Below are 6535 nucleotides of genomic sequence, written 5' to 3'. Positions count from 1 at the left end.
CTGCACCAGGGCAGGTTAGGAAGGGTGCATTCTAACAGGATTGGACAAAGTAAGGGAAAGTGGCTCTGTGCCTCACAGACTGAGATGGGGTCGGCAGTGTTCTAGCAAAGGCAGTAAAGAAGTTAACGTTAGTGTTGTGTTTGTGCAAGACTTCCACACCGTGTCTGTGTGGTTTCAGTATACTGCCCACTCAGCATGGGCCTCTCCTTCCTTTCTTCCCTTTCCCAGAAACAACTAGCATGCTCTCCCCAAAGAACTGCCATGGCTGAATTCTCCCCTAGTGCCATGCTGCTGCGTTGCACTAATGAATGGTGCAATAAACAACCCTGCACAATGCATCGCTCTGTGTGCTGTGAGGATACTGGTGAGGCCTCCGTTCCCTGCTTTATACTGTGTCTTCTCGAGGAGGGCCGCAGGGACAAATTTCTCTATGGTCTCATAACCAGGAATAATTGTGTCTCTCCTGAACAAATGGCTTGTTCTTTGTTTTAGGGATGCTGCAGTTCATGTAATGGATCATGTTTCCCTCTTCATGTAGCCTGTCTGAAAGCTCAGATTCAAATTTATAGCCTACCTCTGGCAAGTGTGTGAGATTTCCTTGCAAGAATTTTTTCTCTCTTAATGTTTCTGTATTTTCCCTTAGATGCATTTATTTACTTATTTTAACTTTAGTTTATCTTATTGTAATGGATGCATTTTTGGGGTAAGCTTTTGATAAACCTTTGATAAGAATTTTTTTGATAAATCCTTTTGGGCAAAAAAGCAGGTTATAAAGAAATAAAATTAAACACCAGTGTGTTCATGCAACATCTTTAGGTTTTTTTTCTTTTTTTTTTAATTTCCAGGCCAGAATTTCACAACTTTCTTTCCTCTAATCTCAACATCAACCCACCACTGTGTAGTGTCATGATCTTTTCTGAATCAGCCTTTTTTTTCCTTTTGGTAGAAATTTGCCCATTACATTGAAAGTTAAGGTGTTAGTAGCTGATCTCTGCACCTGCCACTTCCCAGCCATGTGAATTTTGCTAAATTACTTAACATATTTCATTTGTAAGAAGAGTAACAATATTTATCTTTTGTGAAGTTTGCAAGGATTATGTGAAATACCATATGCAAAGTGTGTAGTAAATTATTTGGCCTTTTGGGTTTAAGACAGTCTTATAAGTAAAAAATGTACTGGACTTGGAGTTTGATGTCTCTACTCTTTCACTCATTAGCTTACAACCTTGGATAAACCTTTGCCCTCTTTGGAACACATTTTTCTCATACGTAATTTTATGGCATGATCTAGAAAGTTTTTAGGGTTCTAGCTTTACTACTCTTAGGTTCCAAGGCTGGCCCTCAGTAACCTGTCACGAGTGTGCTCTCACTCAGTGCTCAGTAGGAAAGGCATGACTATATCCACCTGGGCAGAGAGGTGAGGTGTGAGGTGTGAGGGAAGGCATCCAGATATCTGAGGCAGGGAAATGGAAAGGCACGTCATACTGGTCTTTATGTTCTTCATTGGTGTTGATTATGGTATTTGCAATGGGTATTCAGGGAATATACCCTGAATTACGATCAATTATAGCCCTGAATTCAAGTAGATTTCAAAATCCATGCCATTATGGATGCTGCTTCATGTAGTAAATGGTCTGCAACCCCGTTGCTTGATGAACACTCACACTGCATGTAAGCGAGTCACTCGTAGGTGCCTATGAGGTAGCAGTGGGACAAAGGGAGCTGCTACTGAGGGCCAATGGCCACATTGGCCAATGACCATGTTAAGGTCAATCATAGAGTCAATCAAAGCAAGTGTATGGTTTCCAAAATATGGTTTCTATTCAGGAACTACTAGGCAAGAGAATATCCCAAAAGCAAGACAGAACTCATTTGTCAAAAAGATACAAAAGAGTATGTAATAGATGATGTGGGAGAATAATCCACACTGAAATGAAGCTACACTTGGGGCAATTCATCAAGATACAGGAAAGATTTCTGGTTAAGAGCACAGCATTTTTGAGTGTATGATGTTGGCCAAGTTATTTAATCTCACTAAGTCTCTGTTTCCTCATATCTCAGAGGGATATTGGTACTAAACCCACATGATTGCTCTAAGGGGATGATATAAGTACCTGAGATATGTTAGTCATAGGTAACTATTATGATTCAAACTATTAGTCTTATTATAAATCTCAAATTCACACTGGCTCTCAAGGTTTTGCTACCCTTAATCTAATAAACTATGCAGATTATTCTTACAAGTAAATCTTAAAAAAATGATTAGGTCATAGAATGATTGAAGTAGAGTGCAAATGCAGAGAAAAATTCTAATAAATTTTTGAATCAGTGTACCATGTCCATTAGTTTTTATCTTGTCATTTCATCCCTGAGATTTTACATTAAAAAGGAAACGATCTACTTTTGCTCTTAATTGATTTCATTCTGTGCATATGAGGCAGGATTATAAAGTAAAGACACTAGTTTCCATAAACTACCCAAATTACTCTCTGGTCCTATTTTGTCTCCTTCTTCTGAAGCCTCTGTGTCTTACCTTTGTGTGGGACAAATATAAATTTTCTCAATTTGTTCAGCATTGTGACTCTGAATCCTGAAAAATCTTTCTTTTGTAATATAATTTTTTTAAAAAGTTAACCAGAATAAAATGTTAAAAACAAAAAATCATCAACCTTAATGAAAGTGAGTGGTAAACTACTGTGGAACTACTGTTACAAAAACAGAGAAACCACTGAAAACTAGTTGGGTTTGGTTCAAGTATTTTTGTCTCAATGAGCTTCAACTTTTGCTTCGGTCTTTTGAAAATTCAGTGAAATTTTGAGATTCTAAATGGCAACAGTGTGTGGTAGTTACAGCCTTAGCACGTAGCACCTGGGAGTGGTGGTTTTCTTGTGTTTCACTCTTTGAATCTTTCAGAAGAGAAGTGAAATTCTATAATCTGAGTTTCATTAATTTATTTAGTTTTGACCTGTATTTTCATGTGCAATCTCTCCTATGTCAAGCTATATGTTTGTCCATTTGGAGTTGAAAACTTGGTAGATAATTTCCCAGGCAGTATTTTCATACAAAAGAAATTAGGGCCGAAATCTAGGATCCTGGCTGCCTAACACTTAAATATCAGGATATCCTTTATTCAGTTTTAGATGTTCCATAATTATTCATTTATTTTTGGATTAATGTGCTAGTTTTTTAAAGCAATTTGACCACATATTTTATTAAAAATTTAATTGTGGTAAAAACCACCAAATTTACCATCTTAACCACTTTTGAGTATACAGTTCAGTAGTGTTAAGCATATTGTCATGCGGCAGATCTCTAGAACTTTTTCATCTTGCAAAACTCTGTACCATTAAACAACTTCTCATTTCTCCCCGCTCTGCAGCCCCCACTTAATTCCATTTTTAAATGGGGTATGTATATATTTTGTGATCACAATTTGATGAGGCCAGAGGTCACTTAGGTAGATTGCAAACTGTAGGGATAGTGTGTGCTGTGTACTTACTTGAAAAGTATGGACAAGCAGCTGGAATGAGTGCCCGTGGTCAGCATTTGTATTAGTTGAACTATACGATACTACTTAATGGCATACCTGAAGTACTCGAAAGACAGGTATTACTCATAGTTTTGAGTGGTATGGTTTATAATTAAAATCAAAACCAGAAGTGGGATAAGGCAGAAAACCCTGATAATGAAGGAGGATAAGCTTTGGAATACATAAGTAATTGACAGAAGTTGTGAAATCATTTTCCATTAAGTTCTTTAAAAAAGGCATGGCCGGGGAGGTGGCTCATACCTGTAATCCTTGCACTTTGGGAGGCCGAGGCAGGAGGATGGCTTGAGGTCAGGAGTTTGAGACCAGCCCGAGCAAGCACCAGACCCTGTCTCTACTAAAAATAGAAAAATTAGCCCTTGCTCAGTGGTGTGCACCTCTAGTCCCAGCTATAGGGGAGGCTGAGGCAGGAGGATTACTTGAGCCCAGGAGTCTGAGGTTGCAGTGAGCTATGACATGCTACCGCACTCTGGCCGAGATGACAAAGCGAAACTCTGTCACAAAAAAAATAAAAAAAGCAAATATTCATTTCAATATTGTGGTACTAGCCGAATGCTGAGGAATATGTTAAATAGGTCCTCGGCTGATTCCTTTCCTAGACCTTTCAAAGCTATGTGTAAGGAGTGTGGTTTGCTATAGCACGAGGCAAAATTTAGAAGGAGGAGGTGTTGAAATGTGGATAGTGATATCGTAGAGCCTTGTTTGCTTAAATGAAAGCATTTAAAAAGTACTTAGGGTCCTAAATGGGAAATTAAACATCATGGAAGAGGTTTAAGTGCTAGAGAGAAGGGTAAGGTCCTGACATTCTGGAGCAGTTCTTCTTCACTGACTTAAAAAGTCAAGATGATATGTTATCTTATTGACTATCTACCATTATCATCTTAATACCAGGTATTAATAGTAATACTTTGGGTGAAACATGGTGTGATGATGGCGATGTGGATATGGTGATGATGAGGAGAATGGTGAGCACCTAGACTCATAAATGATCCACTCTTCTATCAGATCTCTCACCTGGTATGTCCCAAAATTTCTAAGCTCGGTACTCAATGACACTCTCTAAGCCTTGGCAGGGTTAAATTTATAGATCTCATGACCTGGAGTTGCCCAAGGCTTGGTATTATTACTGTGTTTCAGGTACATTTTACATTAAACGGTTTTTATGTGTCAATCTGGGAACTTAATGATCACTTACAAATCTGTTTCCTTGGTAAAAACGTATTTTGAGCCCAAATCAAATAAATTAAAAATTTTAAGGAAATGATTCTTTTTAAGTAGGAAATTGTTTCAATTTGTAGTTGTAATTCTACATCAGCGTACAATAAAATATTTTAATTTGTCTTTGGAATGAAAGCTATAGCTTAATTTTAATAATAAAGGAGAACAGTCGGGTAGCTAAAAAATTAACAATATTGCCTATATTAAGTTCTTCATACATACTGTTTGAATTAATTAAACACAAAGTCATTTATATTTAGTTATTTGACTTTGGAATATAGGAAAAGAGTTCTTAAACTTTAACTGCGTTTTACAATGATGTTTTTTCTTATTTTGTTTTTAACATGAATTTTCATGACCCTGAGCTCTCATGTTTTGCCTACTCTGGCTTTATTCTGAGTGTGTGGGGGGGAGAATTAACTAAAATTAAAATTCTAAGTTAAAAATTAAATTAAAAAAATTCAGTATATATTTTAAGTAATCTACAAATTACTTGGCCTAAACACAGATAATCAAGTATTAAGTAGTAATGGGCTACCAGAAAATGTGGCAGAAAGGAATAAATAGTTATAGCGAACTATTTAAATCTGGGTTTCTCCTGAGGATTTTTTGTTTGTTCGTTTGTTTGCTTTTAAGGTCCTTTTTTATGGTGGGATATATAGAGATAACTCCATTATTAATTATAACATATTGGTGTATGAAGGAAAACCACATGCGACATTTTTCTACATTCATTCATTGCCTGAATTAAATAGCTGATTTGGACTCTATGCCTAGGTTCTTTCCCCTTTTCACATTCCCGTTTGATTTTTGCCCACATGGATGATGAGGGGAGTCTTCCTGGTTGGAGGAAGACTGTTCTTAAGATAAGAGCTGCATTCCTCCATTAGGACCAGAGCTAATTCAGTGAACAGTCTTTGACCAGAACTGTCATCTGCAACTTGAGAACTTTAAACAATGTGTAAAGGTCCCAGGGAACAGTAGAAATGGCACCAGATTAGAACCCTAGAGAGTTCATGGATACATTCACAGAAACTGTTATAATTTCATCAATAATTACCAAGAATGGAATGTTTTTTATGTGCCAAGTGCTTTATGCATCATCTTGTTTAATTCTCACGACGAAACCTTGTAAGTCTTATGATTGATCCCATTTCAACATGAAAAAACAGAGATTTAGAGATGTTAAACCATGTTCCTCAAGCTTATGCAGATGATAAAATAGACCTGGAATTTGCCCAAAGCTTGTCAGACCCTAACACAAATACATCACTTATTCACAAATATGTCAATTATCCTGCTAGCACTTGCCTCAGTGGTGGTTGGGATTTGAGACATGGTTGTCCTTCTTTGGGGTGACCATTTTACCCAGTTTTGCCAATTAGCTAAATGTGAAATTATTTTACAGTTCTCCTTTGTTCTGTTACTTTGTCTTTTTCACCTCTGGTTATTTTCTTTCCACTTATCATATCACTCTCAAATTAGAAGAAAAGGCCATGATTCCTGCCCATTCTCTGCCCTCACCACAGAATCTGGATTAATTAGGCTACAGCAGCAAAAACTGTGGTGACCAGTCAGTTATACTGTCTATGCTCTTTAGCCCAGCCATCAGAAGGAATTTAGATTAGACATACTCAAGGATATCCATGAGTAATAACTATGAGCTTTGTCATAGATAACTGTATTGGGTATGTTTAAATGTACAACTCTGTTTTTCTATTATTATGTGATATTTCATGTTGACTTGTCAAACTGAAAAATACCCATATT

This window comes from Lemur catta, chromosome 8 (assembly GCF_020740605.2).
Source record: "Lemur catta isolate mLemCat1 chromosome 8, mLemCat1.pri, whole genome shotgun sequence".
Taxonomy (NCBI): domain Eukaryota; kingdom Metazoa; phylum Chordata; class Mammalia; order Primates; family Lemuridae; genus Lemur; species Lemur catta.
Note: the sequence above shows the minus strand (reverse complement) of the source record.